This window comes from Monodon monoceros, unplaced genomic scaffold (assembly GCF_005190385.1).
Source record: "Monodon monoceros isolate NGI ecotype Baffin Bay Population unplaced genomic scaffold, NGI_Narwhal_1 Super_Scaffold_14, whole genome shotgun sequence".
Lineage (NCBI taxonomy): Eukaryota > Metazoa > Chordata > Mammalia > Artiodactyla > Monodontidae > Monodon > Monodon monoceros.
In genome coordinates, this window is record NW_021703770.1 from 33,096,185 (window position 1) to 33,110,126 (window position 13,942).

The following is a 13,942-nucleotide window of genomic DNA, read 5'->3' on the forward strand; positions in this document are numbered from 1 at the left end:
AACATTAGGAAAAGCTGAGTGAAGCATAGAGGGGAACTCTGTACTGTTTGTGCAACTTTTCTGCAAGTATAAAATTATATCAAAATAAACATTTTTTTTTTAAAGCATAAAGTAATGGGACTGTTGTTAAGACTTCCTCACATTGCTAAATGGTTTAGTATTAGTTCTATTGTGAATTACATATTGGGAGGGAAGATGAGGCACTAGAATCATTTTAGGGCTCAGGGCCTCTAAATGCTACTTTCGGCAAATTGGCTCTGTCCCCGGGAAATCACCAGGCAGCTCTATTCCTCACCCAAGCCCATTTCTTCCCTCCTTGGAGGTTGAAGGAACTTAGAGACACCTCCTACTGCACCACCACTCCCTCCTCCAGGACGGTTCTAAGGGCTTGGGCCCTTGACCCCCAGGGTGTGGGCATACTTTATGGTGTCAATAGGGCAATCCCAGCAGAAAAGACCAACCTTAATTCCAGAGACAGAGTATGCATGCTTGGGGCAGGGTCATTTCATTAGGGTAATAATAAATCCTACTTTCCAGGTTATAAGAATTAGATGAGATAATATATGCTACAACAAGGGTGGACCTTGAAAACAGTATGCTAAGTGAAATAAGCCAGATACAGAAGGACAAATATGATTCCACTTATATGAGGTGCCTGAAATAAGCAAACTCACAGCAACAGGAAGTAGATTAGTGGTTACCAGGAAGGGGGCAGTGGGCGAATGAGGAGCTGTTGTTTAATGGGTACAGAGTTTCTCTTGAGATGATGAAAAATTTCTGGAGCTGAATGGCAGTGATAGTTGCAACAACAATATGAATGTACTTAATGCCACTGAACTGCACACTGGGAAATGGTTACGGTGGTAAATTTTATGTTTATGTATATCTTACCACGATCAAAAATACTAAGAAAATTCAAAGAATTAGATGAGATGATTAAAAGCTCTTATAAAGCCCCAGCCCATAGTGGACACAGATACCATTAGCTTCCTCCTTCACTAAAGTTTTAGAAAATAGAACTATTATGTAATTGTTCCATGTGATTTTTGACCATGGCAGCCACATTTGTTTTTTATAATTAACCACATTCTTAACCGCACTATGACGTGGTTTTCAGCATTCATTTTTTATTCTAATACAATGTTAAGACTGAATGACGAATTTTTAAAAAAACATTAGGCTCACATGTCCTGTAAGAGCATTTCTGTTTAGCATAACAGATCAAAACTGAAACCAACTACATGATTCCCAATGGTGCTGTGAGGAATTTTGGCCATGGCTCTAGGTACAGCTTTACGGATATGTTTGCATATACCCTAACACTGTTGATTAATTAAACTGTGTTCCTCTCCAGGTTTGGGCAATCACTCATAACCCTCTTCCCACTGGAGCTGCCATTGCTCCTACCACTTCCAACAGAGGACCCCTGAGCCACCTGTGGTGATAATTTCATACCTAGGCCCTCAGCCTAGGTTTGGCATTTCTGTGACCACTGTAGCTGAACTTGAAAGTCGCTCTTAGAGTTCGTGTTATCATAACATCTTGCTGCTTCTGAACATGTGGCCAAACTCTGCCAAGATGCAGACACATGACTGGCGTTTCATTGCCCGTTTCACTTAGCCCCGGTTTTGTGACAAGGCTCCCGCTGCCTGGTGAGACTTCATGCTCAGCCTTTTGTTAAATGAGGATTATGTGCAGGGTCCTGGGCTTGGACGTCAGGGCGAGACACTGTCTTGCAGAATACTTCTTTTTTATGGTTTTCTGTAATGGAGATTTCATTGTTCCACACTTTAGCTTTGGTTTTGTAATCACTGATTATATAATGAATTCTGGTTCTGTTCTGGCAAAATCAGTCTGCACTATTAAAGACACAGAAGATACAGCTGCTTTAGAACATACAGAGATGGATCCTCCAGGTCCATAAGTCCCACCGCCTCCACCACCATCCTTGTCAATCTCCTGAAAGATCAGTTTCATGGTATACTACAATTTGGTGGGGATGGTAGTGCCATAGCATGACAGCTCCTTCACTGTTGCACAAAGAGTAGCAGGTCCTCGTTTTGGAGTTTGCAATTTTGTGAAACATCAGTTACCTCTAGCGGGGCTAACTGCCTCCCTCATGTCTAAGTGCTTGAAAGTCTTTGGCCTTGACTTCAAGATTTGGGTTTCCAGATAAAATACACAACTCCCAGTTAAATTTCAATTGTAGATAGGCAATGAATACATTTTTTAGCATAAGTATGTCCCATGCAATACTCGGGACATACTTACACTAAAAAAAGTACTCATTATTTGTCTGAAATTCAAATGTAACTGGGCAGCCTCTTATTTTTACTTGCTAAATCTGGCAGCCCTACTCAAGATCAGACTCTTGTCATTGTCCTATCCTCTGGGTCTGTCCTTGTGGGACTCTGATAATTCATTCTGCCAAGAAGCCTGAGACAGAATGAGGGAAAGGAAGAATCTTAATCACACTTGGCCTTTTGTTCTATCTAGCTCCGAGTGTCACAGATATGCATTAAATTCATAAATAAATGAAAACCTCTCATTTAGACAGCTGAAGTTTAGTTCATTTCTATCCTGAAACTTTAGCAAATTGGATTCCATTGAAAGGAAGGGTGGTGTAAAGAGGAAAGAATGATCTAGGGACTGAGTCACTCATCCCAGGCCCAGTGACCATGGTGTGGAGTGACCACAGCGTAGCACTCTCTGTTTAGTCTCTATTTGAAAACTTAAAGGATTCAATTAAATGACCTCTAAGATCTCTTTCAGGGCTAATAATTCTGTGGTTCTGGCTTCAAAAGGTCTGAAACTTCTGAGGTATGTTACTGAAAATCACAATATTAGATTAAAACGTTTTAAGGGCTTCCCTGGTGGTGCAGTGGTTGAGAGTCTGCCTGCCAATGTAGGGGACACGGGTTCGTGCCCCGGTCCGGGAGGATCCCACATGCCGCGGGGCGGCTGGGCCTGTGAGCCATGGCCGCTGAGCCTGCGCGTCCGGAGCCTGTGCTCCGCAACAGGAGAGGCCACAACAGTGAGAGGCCCGCGTACCACAAAAAAAATAAATAAATAAAAAGTTTTTAAACTTAAGGAATTTTTTATTAATGGTTAATTTTTAAAATAAGTTGCTTACTGATTTTCTGAGAAGCATACGTATCTTGACACTTCCTCAGAGCTCTTCCTATTACATTAAATATTTTGTTCAAACTTTTTACATAATTAGTATTCAGGTACAAGATTTGCCCGTCAGGATACTCTAATAGAATTTTCCACGTCTATCATTCTTTTTTTTTTTTTTTTTTTTTTTGCGGTATGCGGACCTCTCACTGTTGTGGCCTCTCCCGTTGCGGAGCACAGGCTTCAGACGCGCAGGCTCAGCAGCCATGGCTCACGGGCCCAGCCGCTCCGCGGCATGTGGGATCTTCGCGGACTGGGGCACGAACCCGTGTCCCCTACATCGGCAGGCGGACTCTCAACCACTGCGCCACCAGGGAAGCCCCACGTCTATCATTCTTAAATGACTTTGGTAAACTCCAACATTCTAAATTAAAGCTGTAACATGAACTCAAGTCATAAGTAGTCACTCTAAGGAGAGATCAATATGATCTTGGGTAAAGAAAGATATTTTATGAAAACATTCTTAATTGAGACCCGAAATATATGCTAGGGAAAAAGCATTTAGGTGAGCACACTACTCATTCTTTTCAAGTAGATTCAACAAACGTATTGATCACTGGACCATGCCACACACTCCTCTGGCTTCAACCTCCATTTTATAAACGTTTATGGCTTCCATATCTCCACGGCCACATTTCATTTCTCTCCTCCGTTTCAGAGCCAAATTTCTAACTCCCTACTAGATATCTCTACCTAAATATCCCACAGGCACCTCAAACTCAGTAAATCTAAAATAAAGTGGAAATTAACACAACATTGTAAATCAACTATACTTCAATTAAAAAAAAATAAAATAAAGTACCTATTATCTTCACCACACTACCTGCTCTATTGGTCTCCTCAAACTTGATTAATGGTATTATTATCCACCATGATCATTAGCACAAGCTAGAAATCTGATAACTAGCTCTGAATCAACAGGTTACCAAGTCCACTTAGTTCTGCCTCCTAAATGTCTCTTGAATCTCTGTCCATTCCAAGAACACTGCCTTAGTTCAAGCCCTCTCACTTGAACTAGGTAGGTAGTAGTCTTCAGGATCTTTCCCACCCACCTGCACAGAGACAGAGTGATATTTCTAAAATGTGGCTCAGATCATCCTAACCCCTCCTCACCATAGCTATCCACTGTTTAGAGAAGAAGGGCTAAACTCTTTTACGTGAGAAATGTGACCTTTCGATGTATGACCACAGCTGATCACTCCCAACTTCATCTCCCTCCTCAATACCCCACAACTTGCCATTTCGCCTGTCCATTATCTCCTTCCAGGCTTGCCTATACTCATCCCTTTACAGAAATATCCCTCCTTTATCTCCAGCTGGTGAATTCCTACTCATCCTTCAAGACCTCATTTAAGGGTCACCTGTGGGCAGGCTTCTCTGCTTAGTCCCCTTCCTCACTCTACCACATGCCCACTTAGTGACCCCTCATGCAACACCTCAGCACGTTGTTTATACCCTCACTGTACTGCTAACCCTTTGCATTACAATTACATATTTTTCACCTGTTTCCTCTACTAAACTAAGAACTCTTTGAAGATGGGCCCATGGATTATTTGGCTTTGCATCCCTAAGACCTAGCAAGGGGCTTGGGACAAGGCAAGTGCTCCATAAACATTATTTGCGGGGTTGGGGGTGGATAAATGAAATAAAAAAGAGGTGGAATTTTTAGATAGGTATCGTGCTAAGTGCTTTATCTCATTTATTTCCTATAACAACTTTATAGAGGAAGATACTACTACTACTGCCATTTTTATAGATTAAGAAACAGAGAGTTTAAGTAACTTGCCTAAGTCCACATATTAATAAATGAGAGTCCACAGATGGCTTTTGTTCCTCCAGATTCTTTCCTTGCTCAACTATGCGAGGGTATTGATGAGCAGAGGAGAGGTCAAATGTCAGCAGGCTGTAAGGGAACACTGTAAGAGCAGGGAGATTCTACAGATTGGATAATCTATTTCTCAATTATTAGAAACTCATTACTCATTAATTAAATATTCTCTGAATCCCACTTAAATTCCAGGATTCCTGATCTTTATTTTTACATTTTATAGTTTTTATTATTATAAAATATTTGCTATTACAAAAAAGTACATAAAATATATGCATGGTTTAAGAGTAATTATTACATGTTTAATCTCTACACATGTCAAGAAATAGAATTGTCAGGGCCTCAGAACACTGCCTGCCTTGTCTCTCTCCCTGAGCACTGGAGAAATCACCATCCTGACTTCTGTGATAATCATTTCCTTGCTTTTATTTGTTGTTTGCCACATAGATAGATATAGATAGAGACATATAAATATATATTTCAAGTTTCCTATTGCTGCTATAACAAACTACCACAAACTTTGTGGCTTAAAATTATCTTACCGTTCTAGAGATCAGAAGTCTAAAATGGCTGTGCAGGGCTGTGTTCCTTCTAGAGGCTGGGATGGAATCTGTTATCTTGCCTTGTTCAGTTCTAGAGGCTGCCCCTTTCCTGCATCTTCAAAGCCAGCAGCATGGCATCTTCTGTCCTCTCTTCCCTTTGCTTTTGTTCTCTTGTGTCTATGACTCTGACTCTCCTACCTCCCTCTCAAAAGGTAGCCTTGTGTTTGCATTGGGCTCAACTGGATAATCCAGAATAATCTCCCTATCTCAAGATTCTTAATAACATTTGCAAAGTTCTTTTTACCTTATAAGGTAACATATTTACAGGTTCCAGGGATTAGGATGTAGACATTTTTGGGAGACATTTACCAGTTTATCACAACCTCTAAATAATTTCCTTTAGTGATGTCTATTCTTGAACTTCATTTATATGGAATCATATGGTACATATTCTTTTGCTCATATAATCCATTTACATTTAATGTAATTATTTATATGTTAGAGTTTAAAACTACCATCTCATTTATATTTGTCCCATGTATTATGTATTGCCTTTTCTTTCCTTTCCTGCCTTCTGGGGTTGTTCAAAGAAATTTTTTTTTTTTTAACATCTTTATTGGGGTATAATTGCTTTACAATGGTGTGTTAGTTTCTGCTTTATAACAAAGTGAATCAGTTATACATATACATATGTTCCCATATCTCTTCCCTCTTGCGTCTCCCCAAAGAAATTTTTTAATGACCCCATTCTTTTCCTTCTAGTGGTATGAAAATTATATACTCTCTATTTTTTAGGGATTATTCTAGAACTTAATATGCATCCTAAACTTAAAGTCTGAAATTAATCAATGCCTTTACTTTCTCCCACATAATTCAAAGACCTTAAAATATTTTAATTCCATTTACACTTCCTGACATGTTTTGTTCTCAAATATTTTAGCTCTATCTTGTTATTATTGTTGTAAGTTTTGCTCTTAAAGACTTTATAACTGTTGTTTTATACAGTTAATATTCACTTAGATGTATCCATATGTTTATCATTTTCTTTGCTTTCTTTTGTCTTCTATCTCAGGTCTTCCTTGTGAGATCACTTTTATTTTACCTAAAGGAAAGGTCTTAAATCAGAGTGTGCTGGTGGCAAACTCTCTCAGCTTTGATCTGTCTAAAAATAACTTTATTATGACCTCATTCTTGAAAGACTTTTGCTGGGTGTAGAATTCTAGGTTGCCAATTATTTAAGTTTATAAACCACAGGTTTATATATGTACATAAGTATATAAACCATTGATGGTTTCATTCCACTGGCTTTTGGCTTCCTTTGTTACTTCCTTTGTTACTATTGAGAATTCAGCTATTGTTTAGTTGCCACTCCTTTTCTCTGGTTAATTTTGGCATCTTATTTGTCTTTGGTTTGTTAAAGTTTCACCATGATGAGTCTGGGTATAAATTTCTTTTTATTTTTTCTACTTATTATTCTTGTATCTATGGATTGATATCTTTGATCAGTTTAGAAAAATTCTTAGCCATTATCTCTTCAAATATTATCTTTATCCAAGCACTTCTCTCTTCTCCTTCTGAAAGTCTGATTAAATGAATACTACACCTTTCACTCTGTTTTCTTGCCTCTTAACCTCTCTTTTACATTTGTCATATTATTGTTTCTCTACACTGTACTCTGAATAATTTCTCCTGCTCTATATTTCACTTCTCTAATTTTATCTTCAGTTATATCTAAGCTGCTTAAACATGACTGTTGCGTTTTTAATTTGGGTTATTGTATTTTTTATTTTGAGACATTCTATTTGGTTCTTTTTAAATCTGCTGAATCACTTTTTGTCATTTCCTTTTCTGTACATATGTTTTCTACTTTTTCTTTGAATTGAGTAAGCATAATTGCTTTTATAGATTGTCTAGTGATTTCAAAATCTGAAGTCTTTGAAGGTCTCTTTCTTTTAGTTCTCATTCCTGATGGCTTATGTCCTTATAGGCTTAGTTATTTTTGACTGTACACTGTTGTCCTTGAAATTTTATTTGGAGGGATTCTTTGAAGACTAGGTTGACACTAATTTTCTCCAGATAGAACTTTCATTTGCATCTGCTAGGCACACAGGGACACTTTAAATCACTTTAAAGTAAAGTCACAACTTAAGAGGGTTTTATGGTATTGTGGTTTCTTTTTTTCTTTGTTTATGTTCATTTATTTATTTTTTTCATCATCAAATTGATATGGATTTGGAAGCTGTGGAAGTACTAACTTGCAGTTATAACTTCTCAGAGCAGTTCCCTGCATTTACTACCTGTCTTGCTCTGCTCATCATAAGGACCTGAGGGAGGAGGATCCTTTACTTTTGTTTCACCCTTGCCCTGAGGGTTTTACCCTTATTAGTGAGAGGAGGAGCAGACGCTGGGCTTTGGCTTTGTCCTTGTCCTGAGAAGCCCACAGAACCAAGGTTCAAGTTTGCCCCAAATGGCAAATGTTTTTAGTTCAAAAACAGCTTCAGACTGCCACTTAACTTTCAGAGACCTTGTATCCCTTTGATTTGGGGCTTTAACTTCTTAATATCTTGCCAGAGCTTTGATGCTTTTAAGAAGTTATAAAAAAATTTTTTTTAGTCAGTGTTTTTTGTGGTTTCTAGTAGGAGGTTGGTCTGATCCCCATCTTGCCTTATTCCTGGAAATGGAAGTCCTTTGCTCATCTTCCTAGGCTTGGCCGAAATGCACACTTAGAAACTAGAAACCAACATGATCTACTGTAAGCGAGTTAACATATGAAAAAGTAAGCACATATTTTATTTTATTTTTTTTAAACATCTTTTTTGCAGTATAATTGCTTTACATTGTTGTGTTAGTTGCTGCTGTATAACACAGTGAATCAGCTATACATATACATATATTCCCATATCCCCTCCCTCTTGCATCTCCCTTCCACCCTCCCTATCCCACCCCTCGAGGTGGACAACAGCACCGAGCTGATCTCCCTGTGCTATGCGGCTGCTTCCCACTAGCTATCTATTATTAATTTGGTAGTGTATGTATGTCAATGCCACTCTCTCCCTCTGTCTCAGCTTACCCTTCCCCCTCCCCGTGTACTCAAGTCCATTCTCTACATCTGCGTCTCTATTCCTGTCCTGCCACTAGGTTCTTCAGAACCATTTTCTTTCTTTTCAGATTCCATATATGTATGTTAGCCTACGGTATTTGTTTTTCTCTTTCTGACTTACTTCACTCTGTATGACTGCCTCTAGGTCCATCCACACCTCTACAAATGACCCAATATCATTCCTTTTTATGGCTGAGTAATATTCCCTTGTAAATATGTGCCACATCTTCTTTATCCATTCATCTGTCGATGGACACTTAGGTTGCTTCCATGTCCTGGCTATTGTAAATGGTGCTGCAATGAACATTGTGGTACATGACTCTTTTTGAATTATGGTTTTCTCAGGGTATATGCCCAGTAGAGGGATTGCTGGGTCATATGATAGTCCTATTTTTAGTTGTTTAAGGAACCTCCACACTGTTCTCCATAGTGGCTGTATCAATTTCCATTCCCACCAACCGTGCAAGAGGGTTCCCTTTTCTCCACACCCTCTCCAGCATTTATTGTTTGTAAAATTTTTGATGATGGCCCTTCTGACTGGTGTGAGGTGATACCTCATTGTAGTTTTGATTTGCATTTCTCTAATGATTAGTGATGTTGAACATTCTTTCATGTGTTTGTTGGCAATCTGTATATCTTCTTTGGAGAAATGTCTATTTAGGTCTTCTGCCCATTTTTGGATTGGGTTGTTTGTTTTTTTGATATTGAGCTGCATGAGCTGCTTGTAAATTTTGGATATTAATCCTTTGTCAGTTGCTTCATTTGCAAATATTTTCTCCCATCCTGAGGGCTGTCTTTTCGTTTTGCTTATGGTTTCCTTTGCTGCGAAAAAGCTTTTAAGTTTCATTAGGTCCCATCTGTTTATTTTTGTTTTTACATCCATTTCTCTAGGAGGTGGGTCAAAAGGATCTTGCTGTGATTTATGTCAGAGTGTTCTGCCTATGTTTTCCTCTAATATTTTTTATAGTGTCTGGCCTTACATTTACGTCTTTAATCCATTTTGAGTTTATTTTTGTGTATGGTGTTAGGGAGTGTTCTAATTTCATTCTTTTACATGTAGCTGTCCAGTTTTCCCAGCACCAATTATTGAAGAGACTGTCTTCTCCATTGTATATTCTTGCCATATTTATCAAAGATAAGGTGATCAAAGGTGCATGGGTTTATCTCTGGGCTTTTCATGCTGTTCCACTGATCTATATTTCTGTTTTTGTGCCAGTACCATACTGTCTTGATTACTGTAGCTTTGTAGTATAGTCTGAAGTCAGGGAGCCTGATTCCTCCAGCTCCGTTTTTCTTTCTCAAGATTGCTTTGGCTATTCGGGGTCTTTTGTGTTTCCATACAAATTGTATAATTTTTTTTTCTAGTTCTGTGAAAAATGCCATTGGTAGTTTGATAGGGATTGCATTGAATGTGTAGACTGCTTTGGGTAGTAGAGTCTTTTTCACAATGTTTATTCTTCCAATCCAAGAATATGGTATATCTCTCCATCTGTTTGTATCATCTTTAACTTCTTTCATCAGTGTCTTATCATTTTCTGCATACAGGTCTTTTGTCTCCTTAGGTAGGTTTATTCCTAACTATTTTATTCTTTTTGTTGCAGTGATACATGGGAGTGTTTCCTTAATTTCTCTTTCAGATTTTTCATCATTAGTGTATGGGAATGCAAGAGATTTCTGTGCATTAATTTTGTATCCTGCCACTCTACCAAATTCATTGATAATCTCTAGTAGTTTTCTGGTAGCATCTTTAGGATTCTCTATGTATAGTACCATGTCACCTGCAAACAGTGACAGTTTTACTTCTTGCTTTCTGATTTGGATTCCTTTTATTTCTTTTTCTTCTCTGATTGCTGTGGCTAAAACTTCCCAAACTATGTTGAATAATAGTGATGAGAGTGAGCAACCTTGTCTTGTTCCTGATCTTAGAGGAAATGGTTTCAGTTTTTCACCATTGAGAACGATGTTGGCTGTGTATTCATCTTATATGGCCTTTATTATGTTGAGGTACATTCCCTCTATGCCTACTTTCTGGAAAGTTTTTATCATAAATGGGTGTTGAATTTTGTCAAAAGCTTTTTCTGCATCTATTGAGATTATCATATGGCTTTTATCCTTCAATTTATTAATATGGTTTATCACACTGATTGATTTACGTATATTGAAGAATCCTTGCATTCTTGGGATAAACACCACTCGATCATGGTGTATGATCCTTTTAATGTGCTGTTGGATTCTGTTTGCTAGCATTTTGTTGAGGATTTTTGCATCTATGTTCATCAGTGATACTGGCCTGTGGTTTTCTTTTTTTGTAACATCTTTGTCTGGTTTTGGTATCAGGGTGATGGTGGTCTTGTAGAATGAGTTTTGGAGTGTTCCTCTCTCTGCTATATTTTTGAAGAGTTTGAGAAGGATTGGTGTTAGCTCTTCTCTAAATGTTTGATAGAATTTGCCTGTAAAGCCATCTGGTCCTGGGCTTTTGTTTGTTGGAAGATTTTTAATCACAGTTTCAATTTCAGTGCTTGTGATTGGTCTGTTTATGTTTTCTATTTCTTCCTGGTTCAGTCTCGGAAGGTTGTGCTTTTCTAAGAATTTGTCCATTTCTTCCAGGTTGTCAATTTTATTGGCATATAGTTGCTTGTAGTAATCTCTCATGTTCCTTTGTATTTCTGCATTGTCAGTTATTACTCCTCCTTTTTCATTTCTAGTTCTGTTAATCTGTGTCTTCTCCCTATTTTTTCTTGATGAGTCTGGCTAATGTTTTATCAATTTTGTTTATATTCTCAAAGAACCAGCTTTTAGTTTTATTGATCTTTGCTATTGTTTCCTTCATTTCTTTTTCATTTATTTCTGATCTGGTCTTTATGATTTCTTTCCTTCTGCTAACTTTGGGTTCTTTTTGTTCTTCTTTCTCTAATTGCTTTAGGTGTAAGGTTAGGTTGTTTATTTGAGACTTTTTTTGTTTCTTTTTGATTTTTAAAATTTAATTAATTATTATTATTTTTTTTTGCCGCATTGGGTCTTCGTTGCTGTGTGCAGGGTTTCTCTAGCTGTGGTGAGCAGTGGCTACTCTTCATTGCGGTGCACGGGCTTCTCATTGCAGTGGCTTCTCTTGTTGCAGAGCCCAGGCTCTAAGCACACAGGCTTCATTAGTTTGGCTCATGGGCTCTAGAGCACAGGCTCAGTAGTTGTGGCGCATGGGCTTAGTTGCTCCATGCCATGTGGGATCGTCCTGGAGCAGGGCTCAAACCTGTGTCCCCTGCATTGGCAGGCAGATTCCCAACCACTGTGCCACCAGGGAAGCTCTTTTGTTTCTTGAGCTAGGATTGTATTACTATAAGCTTCCCTCTTAGAACTGGTTTTGCTGCATCCCATAGGTTTTGGGTCATCGTGTTTTCATTGTCATTTGTTTCTCAGTATTTTTGATTTCCTCAGCAATCTCTTGATTATTCAGTAGTGTATTGTTTAGCCTCCATGTGTTTGTATTTTTCACAGTTTTTTTCCTGCAATTGATATCTAGTCTCAGCACATTTTTCTTGTTGTTTTGGTTTTGTTTGTTTGTTTGTTTGTTTTTGCGGTATGCAGGCCTCTCACTGTTGTGGAGCACAGGCTCCGGACATGCAGGCTCAGTGGCCATGGCTCACGGGCCTAGCTGCTCCGCGGCATGTGGGATCCTCCCAGACCGGGGCACGAACCCGTGTCCCCTGCATCGGCAGGCGGACTCTCAACCACCGCGCCACCAGGGAAGACCTCCGTTCTGTTATTATAAAAATAATCTCCCATGTCATGTTCAACTATTTTTATTATTTCACTTTTTACATTTATTTATTTATTTTTTTTTGGTGGTACGTGGGCCTCTCACTGTTGTGGCCTCTCCCGTTGCGGAGCACAGGCTCTGGACGCGCAGGCTCAGCGGCCATGGCTCACGGGCCCAGCCGCTCCGCAGCATGTGGGATCTTCCCGGACTGGGGCACGAACCCGTGTCCCCTGCATCGGCAGGCGGACTCTCAACCACTGCGCCACCAGGGAAGCCCTACATTTAAATTTTTGATCCATCTGCACTTTGTTCTGGTGCACCATTTATTGTTCATTTACTGTGTGTGCCAGACATGGTATTCAGCATTTTACATACATTATCTTATTTAATAATCAGAATTATGGCAACCTCTATTTTACTAATAAGGACATTGAAGCTTAGAAATGCAAACTCAGCCAAGATCTTACATCTAGTGAGTGTCATAATTGAACTCAACTTAGCCTGAGTTCAATTTTTATGCTTTTCTCTATAATATTTATAAAATTAGCGTTCTATGTTGTTTGGAAATCCCCAACTTCATGACTGCTATTTTAGGAAAAGTAGTTGATGAGTGTGTGATGACAGCTAACCATTCCATGAGACTTAAAGAACCAGGAAGATGCATTGAGGTGGGGCTACTAGATGTCAATTAGCCAAAGTCGTTCTCCAGCTGGGCAACTGACTCCTGCCCCAAACTGGAAGCTGAGGATTCAAATACTTCTCCCAGCAAAATTATGGATGATTCGATTACATTACACCCAGTAAACAGAACTGTGACTATTAAATCTTTGAATGTAAGAGTCTCTTGAACCTCCTTTGTCATGGAACAGCATAGATTCCAAAGTTTGGATTGGGTTCAGCCTGCAAGTAGAACATAATTATTGGATGTGATTGATTCTTAGATACACATCTTTTCACATTTAACGTCTCTGAGATTAGGATGCCTCTTCTGATCAGTGGTGTCTGATAATTTTTGTTGGCCAGGTGACAGACTATATGTAGCAGTGGCCACCTGCATTTGTGCCAACCTGCTTTATATTTCTAATGGTACAAATGGACAACTGCAACTCATCAACTTTTCATTCAACAAACCATTTAAGGACCATTTCAGGAAGGAATATAATCTTGGTTGTTTTCTGGACTCTTCTGTTGACACCTTCTGAAAAGAATCAAGAAAGCAGCTGTATTAAAACTTGGGGGTAGGTGCTGGAGTCATTGGCTTGGAAAAAAAAATCCTCCAAAGACCTTTTTTTAAAAAAAATTTTTATTTATTTTGGGCTGCGTTGGCTCTTCGTTTATGTTCGCAGGCTTTCTCTAGTCGCGGAGAGCGGGGGTCTTCATTGCGGTGCGCAGGCTTCTCATTGCTGTGGCTTCTCTTGTTGCGGAGCACAGGCTGTAGGCGCACAGGCTTCAGTAGTTGTGGCACGTGGGCTCAGTAGTTGTGGCACATGGGCTTAGTTGCTCCACGGGATGTGGGATCTTCCTGGATCAGAGGTCGAACC